This window comes from Ptychodera flava, chromosome 15, assembly GCF_041260155.1.
Source record: "Ptychodera flava strain L36383 chromosome 15, AS_Pfla_20210202, whole genome shotgun sequence".
In the NCBI taxonomy this organism is placed as follows: domain Eukaryota; kingdom Metazoa; phylum Hemichordata; class Enteropneusta; family Ptychoderidae; genus Ptychodera; species Ptychodera flava.
In genome coordinates this window covers 37,573,632-37,589,270 of record NC_091942.1, presented here as the reverse complement: position 1 = coordinate 37,589,270, position 15,639 = coordinate 37,573,632, and the positions used below count along the sequence as shown (strand labels likewise).

Genomic DNA, 15,639 nt, shown 5'->3' with positions numbered 1-15,639 from the left:
TGAACTTTCGCTTTGCCCTGAATACCGGGAAACAATGTGCACCTGCTTTTTTATCTGAATAGTGTGAAGTATGACGAATGTCCGGATATCGTCACCTTTAGAGCTGGATAACAGTCAGGTCACATGGCCTTCGTCACGGGTTTGACAAGCTGCCCCTTGCGGGCAGCCATAATGCCTTTCAGCGATTATGCGATCAAAACGTCTGTATTGTAATACCGATATATTCAGAAACCATAAATAATTACTGACATGTAGAAATGAATTTCCGAAATATGAATTATTCCATATATTACATAGGCTTTGACAGTTTGAATTCTATGTATTCGTCTGCCTGGAACAAAATTAATACTTTTATGTCATTCCTTAGTTATGAATTTTGAGTTACTTTATTGTCCAGTGCATATTCATTCATATGCTTTGGATATAATCACTGTGACTTCATATGCCACCGATTTCTCTAAATGATGTCAGAATTTTGACGAATGACATATTTCTTTGCAAAAAATAGCATTTCATAGATGTCAGATGGCATATTGAATACTATCAGCAATCATGGTGACATTCGTAGATTAATACGATTCAATACAAGTGAAAAAATGTGACAGCTTGATCTCAGATACAATAGTAATCCCTAAATATGTAAATATTTCATACAATGTGTATTCTTGTGGTTGCCATGTTACGTGCTGCATCTATTGATCTGTTGAATTGTTTTGTAGTACAATTCAGTTCACAAGTTGTATCGCGTTTGTAGCCGCAGATTACGATCGGAAAACTATTCATGTACCTTAATCGTTGTTATCAAAGTTTAGTGTTTTGCGAACAGAGTTTGAACACTTTCAATCTCTTCTGATCATTCCGGTTTCGTCTAAAAACCGTCAACATACAGCCAGTATGCACTTTAGAAAAAACACGTGCCAAGCAAAGATAATGACGGAGAGAGAGAGAGAGAGAGAGAGAGAGAGAGAGAGAGAGAGAGAGAGAGAGATGGTGAGGTTTGACAGAAACCCTTCCCTTTCAGAAGTTTCAAGAGTACGTTACATTTGCAGGACTGATAATGCGAACACATATTAAACAAATACGAGGTCATCACTCCAGGGTGATACCAGTATGATTTCTCTGGTAAAATGCTCACTTAGTTATTAAGTCAACAACTTCGATGCCTACTGGTTCGTGTTTGAACCTCACAATACAAATAATTACGAAAAGTGATTATTTTCACTAAACTGTTGAGGTGTTCTTGCTTAACTTTCCAACGCGAAGTGTGTTTACATTCCTGGACACATTAAATAATTTTACTGGTTGAAAACAAATAACAAAATGATCGGTTGAGACATACAGATATCATGGAGACAAGGCACCAGTTTTATTGAACTGGGGTTAAATCTCGGAAAAGCTAATTTCATAATAAATCATGTTACACGTGTCTTGTATTAACTCTATGTAATCACATCTTCCGGGTCTTTCAGCTACAATATTCATGAAGTGGGATTTAAAAAGAAGCTTACAACCAAATGTGACTGATAACAAAAACCTGGTCAACGTCTGCTGACTTCGATTTGGTTGCACTTCGCTAAGACGGTGTGCTATCGGATAACCTAATTAAGCCATAAATGCAGTTTCATGCTGTAATTTGACTGTGAAAAAATGTATCACGCTGAAAGGTCGCCGTAAGAAGGTAACTGTTTCTCATTCCAAACGATCCTTTCTAGAGATTAAACACCGATGTCATGTAGGCTACAATAATTTTTGAAATATCAGTTACTGCTAGGTGATGTTATCCAATATGACCAGCTCAAATGTTTGAACAGAACTTCCTGAGTTTTGTTACCTAAAAAGACCTTCAAAGTTAACTATCATACGTAGTTTCGCCCACAACTACTAATGAAATGATAGTGTTTGCTGCTAAGTTTCCTCCTGCCATATCACGACAAGACTCGAGAGAGTTCGTCCTACAGTAGGAAGCAATTGCTCAATAAATTACAACCGATGAGAGCGACGATGTTACTAGGCGGTTTGGTGCGGTTATGTTTGGCAAGTTAAGGAGTCCAATAGGGAGTAGAATAGAATGAAGCTTCGTATTTCTCTCTCCTAACGATTTCGAGCCAGCACGAATTCATCTCATTGTCAGAGGTAAGCGTGTCCATTTCAGCGCATGTCGAACTCCTACAACACTATTGCATATAGCAAGAGTGTAGTCAGAGTAGCTAGCTGTCAGTAGCTGTTGAGGTCGTTGTGATGACGTGGGGACTTCGCAAACGCTTTGTCCGTGTTTAGTTGCGGCATGCATGATTTCAAATCATCTGGAAACAGCCATGTCCTAACACATGCCACATGTATGTCCAACGAGACTTAAATTTCTCGTGAACACAGTTCATCGTTTACCTAGAACGACGAGAGTCTTCAATACACGTTACACGGCTATATCTGGATGAGGCAAACAAAAGCCGACAAATATCGTACTTTAACGATGGTATGCAGTTTGTCTTTTATTAGGATCCTAACATATGGATATGACATAAATTTGCCTTTCAGAGCACGTTTCTCCTTACGCATGACACGTTATCATTTTGGGCTGTACATTACTTGTACTGCCAGTTTCCCAATTACCATTTTAATTACCGTGTGCAGGTACGGATAAAATATACATGATTGTATTATTGACCACATGACTTCCTCATAAGCCTATTAACCGGGGCTTTGAATGAACTTACGTACGTACGTACGTATGTATGTATGCATGTATGTATGTATGTATGTATGTATGTATGTATGTATGTATGTATGTATGTATGTATGTATGTATGTATCAGTGATCTATATATGTAGTTGCGTAATACATAAAGCGACAGAGTGAGAGATTTTGTTTTCTATTTTTACAATCCTACGAGTTAAGCAGTGGTTCTCAGCATGATTCTTTGCCAATTGTGGTTCGTCAATGACATTAACGAGGACACAGGACTATATCTTCTGGGAACTTGGTGTCAGTCACGAACAATCCGAAGCCCTCTCACAATTGTCTGAATTGTATACCGCCATTTCAAAGAACTTTGAGTTCACGCGTGTATTTCGCTGTTCAGTGGGAGACCAAGCCTCAAATTTTAAACACTCATCAAGGTCACTAATTGCCCTGCGGTCAAGATTTGATAGTCTTCGTCATTTATCATCTTTCACAAAATGTCGTTTTGATAATGTCAAAGCTTTAACGAGTAACTTCCTCTGTAGAAAAACAAATTTCCAAGCAATGTAATATAATCAGTATATACTGATCTGCCGACACCAAACTGCGTAGCAACTGTGCAGTACGTACGTAGGCGGGTAAAGAACATTTTGAGGTTTGAGTTCACGCGTGTATCATATTGCACTAGTACTGTTCAACGAGAGACCAATTAGTATTCATCTTCCATTTTGTCCAGTGATTTCAGTGTGTCAATTTGTTTCACTGCTGTAAAAGCATGTACATGTTGGACCGAGGGCGCCCCTTGACGTCCCACTTACCTTAATTTGTATTGAATGATGGGGGTTTGCTGGTTGATTAACAGGGAAAGGAAAGAATCTTTAAAAGCGAGTGGACAGACAAACAAAGTGAGCTTGCCACTGACAGCTAGAAATAAAGTATTTTGGAACATTGGAAAGGCAGAATGAACAATACAAAGAGAGAAGGAACAATACAAAGAGCATGATGGAACGTTAAACAGAACACAGATAAACAAATGATTGAATATGGCGGATAAAACCGCAATACAAAGCGTAATATGCGTGAAGATAAATAGACATGAAACAATGTAAAACAAATGTATGAATATGTACGTATATTTATATATTATGCAATGTCTATACGGACCTTTTCATTTAAAGAACTATATATTGATGTCGGCCACACAAACTACTAGCGCGACATATCATTTCCCTTCCCTTTTTATCTTTTACATCTGAGAACATGAATGTGCGAATCCATCTTTTCCATTGCTATTGCACGCCATTACGCTACATAAATGTACTTACATGTATGTATAATGCATATATCTTTGTTCGTGTACGAACAATATAAATGTTGTATACGTACTGGCTATTACAGTGTATAAAGTGATTCAAAATCATAAGAAATAATTAGATTTTAAGTCATTCAGTTCCTGATTTCACGGGCATTGACTTGATATGCTGTTGCTATTATTATCACTTTTAAATAAAGATGAGTCGTGCCGAGTTGTATTGTGTGTCTGTGTACAGTATCCCTCTGTCTGTATTTTGTGTTCTTGTTTTGTGTTCCTTATTCAACTGCGTAGAAACCAATACAGTCTGAAATAATGAAATATTTGTTAATACAGAAACTAGAGCATTTTGATCAAGATCGCCAGGCGATACGCTTTGCCACAAATGTCACCAATGTCAACAATAAACTCGATTTCCTATCGAGGGAAATTACGTTCATGCATTAATGAGGGAAATTTGAACGTCTTTGAAGTGTAGATTAATATCTCTCACTCCATAATTTGATTGAATCAGGCCCTATGCTGCAATTCAGGACAGAGCAGTTCCTAAATTGTTCTTGTAAATACATGGCTCATAAAACGCCGATTCTATCATTCGATACACCCTATGCTGTTCATCAATATGGCCAGACACCATATACGATAAAATAATATACCTTGTAAACTGAAAATGAAGTCTGACAAAACTTAAGTAGTTCCTATTGAATATTATCGGTTGCCAACCTTTACAAAGATGAATGAATGCATCCTACAGTGGGGTTTTTAGATGAGTCACTAATTGAATTGTGATCCCCAATGGCATGTGGAAAATTTCAACTTCGCCAGGTCGGACTAAGTCACCTCGCAAGGCAATTACTGTGTTAGCAAAGCCACACGTTGTAAAACGTGATTGAAAACGATCGGTCGACGGAGACGTAATGTAAACCGTTATTTGATCGACCAAGCCGCGTGGCCTGATGGAATTGTTTGGTGATTATGCGGTATCCAGCAAGGTAGCTATCTCACAGGGTGTACATTACAATAATTTGAAGTCATACAGCTTGAAGTCAGTCGTGGTATGACCGACCTTCAACTCTTAATGGCTAGAACATTGATAGGTTGTATTTAGCATGGTACACTGGCTGACTGGCATGTTTTTGTCTTGATACTGTCTGACAAGACGTTTTTCCAAGGTTCCCACACAACTCGCCCATAACTTACCATCAAGGATTGTCAATGTCTTCAAACTTTATTTATCGGTAAATCTGTGATTGTTGGAGTAAAACCTTGTTTTCAAATGCGCGTTTCAACCCCATAAGCTAACATGTATGTGTGCATAAGTACATATGTATGTTAACGCATAGGTACAAGCATGAACACATACATACATACATACATACATACATACATACATACATACATACATACATACATACATACATACATACATACATACATACATACATAAAGACAGAGACAGAGAGACAGAGAGACAGAGAGACAGAGAGACAGACACCATACATGATTTAGTTGGATAATGATGAAAGTAACATAACTTGGGAAGTTATAGTACGAACTGTCGTGAAATATCTGAAATAATAACTTGAAAACTTAGAACACGATTGGAACTAATTTGGGATAATTGGATGGTGAAGTAATGTCGATTTAATCTACAAATGTTATCTCATCTGCTTTTCTTTTTATATTACACAGTTGTTTTTATGAGTAATTTGCGATATTGCAACATTCAGCTATATGGCACCTAACACTTTTGAGAAATTTGCAAAATATGAAAATCCAATTAGGCCTATCCCAAATTAGTTCAAATCGTGTTTTAGGTACATTATTGATATTTAGGTTAATATTTTCTTATGTTCACACTCTTATATTTTTTGTCTGAGACGAAAATACGTGAATATAGGGTATTTTGATAACATTAGACGGCTAAGACATGGAAGGCTGTCAGGAGATTGGATACATTTTATGGATTTTCGGAGTTCGTTAACATTCACGAACAGGATTTTTATGAAGAGAATATTATCAACGTATATACCCTATCAACGTATATACCCTATCAACGCATATACCCTATCAACGAATATACCCTATCAACGCATATACCCTATCAACGTATGTACCCTATCAACGTATATACCCTATCAACGCATATACCCTATCAACGTATATATACCCACAGGTTATCGTAAAGTTGCTTGGATAGTCGTTCCGAGGCGGGCGGCCGCAGGTCGCCGTTTACTTGGAAAAAATAGTAAACGGCGACCTGCGGCCGCCCGCCTCGGAACGACTATCCAAGCAACTTTACGATAACCTGTGATATACCCTATCAACGCATATACCCTATCAACGTATATACCCTATCAACGCATATACCCTATCAACGAATATACCCAATCAAATTATATACCCTATTAAACACCTATTGCCTGGTCATGAGGGCTATAGCGCCCGTCTATTACCCCGACGGGCCGTGCGTTACCAGAAACAAATCGCTATTCCCCGAGGCCGTAGGCCGAGGGGTATAGCGATGTGTTTCTGGTAACACACGGCCGCGAGGGGTAATAGACGGGCGCTATAGCCCGAATAAAGACCAGGCTATAGTTTTTTATAACACAACACATGCTCATGTTGTATTGTTATATAGTTTTTTAATGTGTTTTGATATTTTGCACCGCAACAATCCATTGTGACAAATATACTGGGCGATGTTTCCACAGCGGTTTCAGTTGTATGTGGTACCACTTTCTTTCAAAAAAATATTCTAAACACTAGCGACATCCCTTGTGGCACTTTAATCTTTTCCGTCGATGAGCTGTTCAAGTTCCTACGCTGTTAGAATGTTGGAAAATGTTGGAAAATCTGTTTTAGAGAATGTGTTGTCACCTATCCCGGACGCACATCACGTTCTGGTCACCCGCCATTGTTACAAAGCTGCAGACGACACTACAATCACGTGACCGGGCACTTTTCCAAATTTGGTCAGAACTATTTCCCTAGGGAAATAGCTTTCAAAAATACCCTCTGACGTCACTTTTGTCGATCCGATGGGGACTAGACGTATCTATTTCCTGTCACGTGACGTATTCTGGCGAATCGCGACAAGAAATGAGCACGTGGCGTGTTATAACAACGTATATACCCTATCACCTGAGATTCGCTCGTTGAGTTTTATGATTCGGAGTAGAGTTATAAAGTTCATGATATGGAACAGAGTTAAGTTTGTGATTCGGAGCAGAAAGCAAATTTCAGGGAAATACATACCAGTCCACTACAGTTAACCTTTCAAGCAAAGTAATGTTGTTGAGGCCCTAAATAGTTTTGTAAATTAACTGTAGGCAGTGAATCTTAAATTTCCGGCTAATTTTGAATCTAACAAACCTTAACTTATATACACTGCAAGATCCGAAGTGCAAACTTTTTATAGACTCCCCTCTCGCTACGTATTGAAGTGTTGCGAGTGTAGCGAAGGCTGGGAAAAGAAGTCTAATTACAGTGATTACTAATATCAATGCGCAGCATTTTCTTGCAATAGATGTTAACTTATGCGAGACCTATCACCAATAAATTTAAAGCTTGTCAGAAATGGTGTGACCCTAGAACTAGACACGCGGTACTCGCCGTAGTGCATGGTGTGCTGGGAACCTATATAGCGATATAATGTACGAAGAGTTATGTTCTTAACGTCTTCCAAGTGATTCGTGTGAATCACTTCGTTTGCCCAGAATGACCATGGCTCGCTGCTCCTTAATGTTCTTTTTGAATTGCACAGTTCGGGCTGTTTTTGACAAGAATAGAATTGTAAATTGGATCAGTTTCAGATGAAACACTGAAAGACATGAGATGTTCTGTCAAAAATGGTGCCAACGAAACAGAACTACGCACCATGTACTAGTAATTTGGATCTTTCTTGCTCATCAACGCTTTATCTCGTACACTACAGGTATTTGTAGTCACTTCACACCTTTCCTTAACACTTGTCGTGCATGTTTTGTATCCGTAACTTCATGGTTAGTCACCATTCAGGAAGACCTCTGGAGGGCAGGAGTATTGATGAGCTGATTCTATGATGTCAGGGGTTGGACTTAGACTGCTGGGTGTTTTAGATTACTATGAAAGTGTACCGTCTTTCTGGAACTTGGTTGGGACAAATCAAAGTTATTAATTTCAATGTCATGGTAAATTACAAGTTGTGTACTTGTTGCAATACACATTGCCTAACTAGAATGTTATCCGGTTCATGAATGTTATCCACGTAAATAGTCGAAATGCAAAATATACATCACACGTAATCCTACGTAGGACAATATTTAATCTCATCCTTGAGTAATGGGTTTAGATTTGTGACCTCGACTTCAGCAACTGGGTGGAAGGTTTAATGGATAGTCTCCTTACTTGATGAGAAAGTGAAGTTAAGACATAATCTTAAGTTATTCATAAATAAGCAAACTTTTAAATTATGAACACACTATAAAATAAAGATGAATAAATACGTGGGGCTTTTTTATTCAAATGATATACTTCAGAACGATACCTTTTTAAAAATATGAATAAAAATTTTATAGATATAAATGGTATGTACAAACTTACAGAATCTAGATTTCAAAAGAATGCGAATAAAAGAAAATCCCCAAACAGAAAAGAATTTGCAAAGCTTGCACACTACAACACTATATGTATTAATTTACCATATCCTAGTTTGCACACTATAACACTATATGTATTAATTTACCATATCCTGGCTTGCATACTATAACAAAAATATTTACCATACGCAATTTTCAACTTTATCTACCTCCAGTACGTATTTAAACTGTTTCACTCTATTTGTGATTTAACTTTGAATACGATTGGAACTAATTTGGGATAATTGGATGGTGAAGTAATGTCGATTTAATCTGCAAATGTTATCTCATCTGCTTTTCTTTTTATATTACTCACTCGTTTTTATGAGTAATTTGCGATATTGCAACATTCAGCTAGATGGCACCTAACACTTTTGAGAAATTTGCAAAATATGAAAATCCAATTATCCCAAATTAGTTCCAATCGTGTTTTTGTTGTCCGGGCCAAGGACTAGATTAGTTCTTGATAAACTACCTTCTTGGTCCTCACCAGTTTTTGTGTATGTGATTTTGTCGTAAAATTTAATTTTGAAGAAAGAAAATGCGATGCTTTACAATTATTTCGAAAATTCTTCTGTGCGATCTTAAACTGGGATATCTAGGTTTACTTCCTAAAGCATGATGAGTAATCCACTTTTAAACTTTAAGCTTGTCATGTAACCAACAAATGTATAGCCTGTATTGTCACTATAAAAACTCCGAGTCAATAGTGAAGTTTGGATACAAATTCAATTTAGAATGAACTGACATGCAGACCGAAATTCAACTGTCAGCAATACATCAAGGTAGTTTGCAACTCAAGAACAAAGACACATGTTTTCTCATATTTTGCTCAAGGCTACTTCGGGGCATTATTTCTCAAAATTGATAATAAAAATTTGTGTCACCATGCAAAATTCGACTTTATAGAGCCACATTGTCTCAAATTTAGAATTGTTGACGGCCAGCAATTCAGGGTAAACCCTTAATTCAGGTACGGATTTCCATGGAAACAAGATGCTGAACTCAGCATTTTCTTCTTTGTTTTCAAATCTTCACGAACTTTATTGAATTGATGGAAAGGTTTTTGAAGAACTGTAATTTTTTTTTCGAAAACGAGTCAAAGAGGTATGCATTATTTGAATTAGAAGGACTAGAATCTGTAGGTCATACACAGAACAGTGAAAAAAACCTGAAAAGTTATCAAAGTGTAATGGCTTATGTTATTATCTTGCCATGGCAATTGAACCGTTGATCTTTGGCTCTGAATCACCCTGCATTAAAATTCACACGTCACATATAACCAATCACCCAAACCTATGTATTCAGTGAATCAATAGTTGACCTCGTCAAAATATCTCGTGGTTGTTTTTTCACTTTGATAATAACTTTGAAAAATTCAATATCAGGCCAAATTACAACGCTACAGAAGTACAAGTTAATATTTGATCAAGTTTGAACAGGTTTGAATGCTTCAGAGTGTACAGCACATAGAAAGTGACATGCAGGCCATTTTGATGTCGGCAGGGGAGCACGGCAAGTGCGGGGATTTGATGATTATTTTGAGCAGGAAAGGGGTATGTGAAATAGGATTTTGGGGTCTGAAAAAGAGGAAATATTTAATTTTATATCTTGATCAGTCCTGTATCCACATCGCTGACTCAGTTCACGAAAGCTTTTTTTTTCAATTTGCCTATTGAGGGCGTACCATCTGCCGTGAAGAGTCGGATGAAATCGATATTTTATGTTGTGAGTCCTTCAAGTCGTTGTAAGTTCACTCACGAACACTGTTGAGAAATACATAGAGTGGAAATATTTGAATTCTGCATGTATTCTGTATGCAGATCCATTAAGACTACTGCTTTTCTTTAACAGTAAGTGACCAAAGCACGGCTTCGTTCAAGGTCATGTGTACGAGTGTTGTTTCCAATGCAAATATTTGAAGAAAAATGTAGAATTACATTTTCAAGCATATATGCATATATGATTTAGTAATTTAAGACGAATTTCTTTGATGAAGAACTTTCAAAAATCAGACAATATTGATGATAACGAGAGTGACACATTTTTCTCTCTCTTTGCAGGAACACCGCCTATCTCCACGACGCTCACCACTAATCATACCAGTTTTGAATGTAGTACAAAACATGTGACAAATGGACAGATAGAGGAACAAGATCACTCTACAGTCACTGAGCAGTGTCTTGTCGACAGAAGGATCTAGTGATATTTCAACTGGAAGTCAGTAAATTCAGAGCAACGTTTAAGACTTAAGTTGTTATGGGAGTACATTTAATACGACACGAGAGTGGTCTATCTCGACACATACTCGCTAAAAAAATGTAAGACGACGCCATGTCTTTGAAACACATGGGCTGAAGTGTTACTTATTTGACTTCATTTGTTTGCTATTCGTTTATGATCTGTATATGACCAACTGTAATAAATTCAAACCCATCTACTTTTATGAGCGTTACCTTGGAGATTCTACTAGTACTCGAGGACATTATATCAGAATTTTACACCCTTGGTGTTTGACACATGGAAAACATTGCCGACAGGTCAACGAGAAAGGAATTGAAATGCATTTATCACCACTGTGATGTCAAGGAAACGAAGGCAATGTCCGCATACTGATTGATGAGTCGAATAATTACATCATCTGAATGACCTTTTCGTCTCTCCAATGAAGGAAGAATTTTGACCTATTGACTAAAAACATGCCATCGATCGGGCTACTAGTGAGATGGGCGTGGTCTCTAACATCCCTATCGCTAATAGTTGCTGTGTCGCTGCTGGCTGTTGGCGCAAGCATCCGTCACAAAAAGACGATGAATATCGGTTACACCTGTCTCGGCGTTTTCGGTGTTTCTCTCATCGCCGCTGTCGTCACGAGTATTATCCAGAGCAAACACGAGAAGCAACAAAATCAACTCCAGAAGCAGTCTCACAGGCTTCAACATTCCTACGAAAGTGGAAATCGTCCGGATATCAGACGATGATGAGTGAGCATTGCCGGAAATTCATAATGAGCGCGGTGCCTCATTCGCAACTGCGCAAATCGCAAACCAGTGGAATTCTCGTCAAGGTTGGATTACAACTATTATAGAGAGGTCACAGGAATCTCGTAGAGGTCACAGGAATCTCTTAGAGGTCACAGGAATCTCTTAGAGGTCACAGGAATCTCCCACATTAGCATAACCTTAACTGATTCGATACAATGACGTTATTACGGCGCTTTATCGCTGGTTTCATCCAGATTTGCAAATTAAATTAGCAGCGTACAGGGATATAATATTATCATTTAGTGTCACATATTACACTTTAATACTTTCTCAAACTTTCGCAAAGCGTGTCATGAAAATAAGAAAATAAGGAAGTCGGGAAGAAGTACAGATATACCTTACTAATTTTCTTCAGGACAAAATTAGTCGATGGAGAACGAACTGTAGACCGTACTAATATGAAAGGAGACTATTTTACTCGTCAATAAGAAGCTATATTAGCCGGCCGTTATGAAACCACATAGCGTTATAAGGTTGCATTGCTATAACAAAGGATATTCAAATTTGGCCAGTACCGACTTATGATGTATATCGTAATCTTTTTGATACCAGTGCTATTTGTTAAATGTGGTAGAGCGTCGTATTAAAATAGAATATCCGAAACATGTAACTTTGGTGGACATTTCTATGGATTGACTTTTCTCACTGCCATTCCAGATTGTTGTCTAGATGGAATTTCATGACACTACATTGGCATTGCATCATACTGCATGACATTGCATATGGAAGTGTAGCCTAGCAGCAACTGCATTGTATGAAACGGACAGTGTCGTAGCCTAAGAAAGTTAAGGAAGTTAACTGTTTTTATCGCTATTGTTTACAAATAAGGATATTGTTTGACAAATGAAGGTTACATCAGTGTTTATCTGTGATAATGCCTTTATGCTGTCATTATGTATCGGAATTTCACTAATTGACCCCTAATGACCCTTAGGCATCACTCAGGAGAAGAAAGTCAAAATTTCAGAGTCTCTGATAGGAGTTTACACAGTTTTCTGACAATAATGCCAACACTGTCAAACGTTTTGTAGAAATCGGCTCAGGGTTTACACAGAAAAACTTCACCGTTTGTATAAGGTCACTAAAATATGTATTGCTCTCTGACATCCAGACTTTCCACCATCCATCTCGGGCATCATGTCGTCTGTCTATGTATCCATCGTCACTCAAAGAGTGAAAGCAGGGACAAAGAATGATGTTGTCGTGTCAATCCAAAATTTCTCAATCAATGCTTGAAATACAAAAGTCTCTATTAATACTGACTTTGCATATTGAAGATCATGATATCAGCAATCGTATTTGTATGGATTCAATGTTTGGCCGGTTGTCCGTTTAGATGGATTATGAATGACTATACAAAGGATGTCATATTTTGAAACCTGCCTTGCTGTATTAATAAATGTACTCAATAGGTTGCCGCTCGTCAAATGTGAGCCAAATGTGAGATAACTAGAAATAGAAGTCTCGAAGTTACACTAAATGTGCAGCGACTGCCTTGACCCCATAATCTTCGTGTTATCAGGCAATCTATTTAGAGATTCAGTCAATTTCATTGATATTTGCTCCATCATACAACATATTGTATTTAGCGAAGGCTCAAGTTCTTCCTGGCATTCAATTTCACTGAATAGCCTTTATAATTATCCATTGATAAAATGTCTCAATATCCTCCTTCAATATACCATATGATGCTGCAATTGTATTCTACGACACCGAACTGATGCTACAAATTGTCAATTTACAGTGTGAGAATTTTTTTCAGTGAAAGTTGTAGAAACCTTGCCAAAATTTGTCAAAAAGTTCTCATCTATTTTGTGAAAGATACTTCATTCAAATACAAAAATGAAACATCCTTACAGTCAACACATCTCTTGAGATCCAATAAAAATATTACATTTTATTTTGTTTCCGAGCTCATCAGGCTGACGAGCAGAAGTTTACTTTAAAATCTCTTATTTCTAGTCGTATGAAATAAAATGCAGTGGTAAAGCAGTATTTCTCTAAATTTGATTTGCTTCTTGAAGGCATTTTCAGCACGGGCTTATGAAAAGTTTTACAGAGCATGTTAAATAAATAACAATATTCTGACAATTGTTCGGAGTATCTTATTTTAACTATGTATAAATTCCCCCAATGGGTTTGTAAACAGAGTTGATCACCTGAGAAACGATGCGTATATGAACAAGCGTTGAGGATCGCAAAGTGATTAAAAGTGGTCCTGTACTGGAAAGTTTTATCCTTTTAGGTCCGTGGCATGCACATCGATATAACATAGCTTTATGCCTTCTTTTCCAGAAGAATTGTCCATTTTCAGAAACTATAAATAGATCAAAATAATTATTGTTCAAGTCAACGCCTCTCTTATGTGATTTCCAATTATATCAATAGGCAAAAAAGTTGTCTATACTTTGGACAAAGGCAGGGTCGAATCTCAGTATTTGAATTTACAAGTCAGATTTTGCAATTTATATAATTAAGGCCAGATAATTATCTATGAGATAGTCTTGCAAACGATGACATAACCCAGTATGCCGAAATGTAACACTCGGATGGCGTAAACAGATTAGTGAGAAGGAATTGTTTTTCTTCAGGCTTGTGGTCCTTAAATGTGCAAGACAAGGTCATGAATGTCAGAATGCACAAGATCGTCTAACAGGAACGGACTACATGTACCTACTTCCTGTCATATCATATTGTCACCATGAGCAACTTAAGCCACTCTTAGTGCACACAACCGAACGAAGGCGGTAAGGAAATGCGACTCTGGCCTTATATCCATGTGGGAGTCACACGGTGAAAGTAATGAATAAAGTTAAATACCGAACAAGTTTATGGCCTCCAGTAAATCATGTCTGGCTGTCACATGTTGGGGAATCGTCATAGTGACTTTGCACCACAGTCAGAAAGGCTCATTTACTCATTATGTGAAATGTTTGTTCTCTTGTGTATGCATTGTGTATTTCTGTACATGAGCTTAATTAAAACTGTCGTCAGTTTGATTTAATTTGATGGAGAAGGACAAATAAACAAGCCGTGTTTGAGTGTTCGTATCATAATACCCACGACTTTCAAGTTTTCTATTATTAACAAATATTCCCAACTGTTCATCTTATTATCAATATTGTTCGTAAACCCTTATCACAAGTGGATAGGCAGCCAAGTTGAAATAGAGGTGGATTACTGAATTTATCTATCTTTCATTGGTCTTGTACTATAGAAGATATCTAGTCGCTTTAACGAGAAGGTTACTAGGACTGGCTTCTTCAAGGAAAAATTTAGCTTAATGTATCATGGAATTCGAAAATAATTAACTGTTAAGGTTGACCTCAAACTTAGGCATCGGGAGAAAGTATATCAGAAAACAATAGATGACTACCAGGTGATGGAAGATGACATTTGAATATCTATTCAAATTTGAATAGTCAGGTTACTTATAACAACCTATGCAGGTGTCAGTATTTCATGTCCAGAGCCGGTAGAGTAACGTGCATGTTATAATTACTTTATACCTAATATGCTAATCAAACTCTTACAGCGCCATGGGTTTCAAGTAGTTTACACAGAGAAGTCGACGATCACCTTCAGTGAAAAATTAGGTGAATATTCGGATTGATGGAGGGCAAGCAGCCATCTTTCATTACAATTTATATTTTTTTGATTTTTCCCCTTTTTCTAACTGGAAATAATTTATTTAGCCGAGTACTGACAGGCTTAATATTCTTCACGAAAATTTGCATTCCCAACTTACTAGTAACTGTTATTTGTCTTAACATATTAGGATATAGTACACAAAGTGGAACATTTGGTTATAAAAAAGTGATTCTTTACAAGTCACGTGATAATTCCTTCCACTCTAAAGTTTTACATATGACGCCACTATGAGGGGACGATTTATCTCAGTCAATCTTACCATGTGAAGTATTTAAGGCCAAACCCTCTCAGTTAAGTGATTGAAATCAATCCATCCCATCCATACGAAATTCC

At 37.3% G+C, this 15,639-nt stretch overlaps 1 long non-coding RNA gene across 1 annotated transcript; it reads left to right on the top strand.

Moving 5' to 3' along the window:
• Positions 1 to 1,709: 1,709 nt before the first annotated feature.
• Positions 1,710 to 13,746, top strand: LOC139152105 (uncharacterized). Its single transcript, XR_011556552.1, has 2 exons — positions 1,710 to 2,133; positions 10,675 to 13,746. It is a non-coding gene; the product is annotated as an uncharacterized lncRNA (long non-coding RNA).
• Positions 13,747 to 15,639: the final 1,893 nt, after the last annotated feature.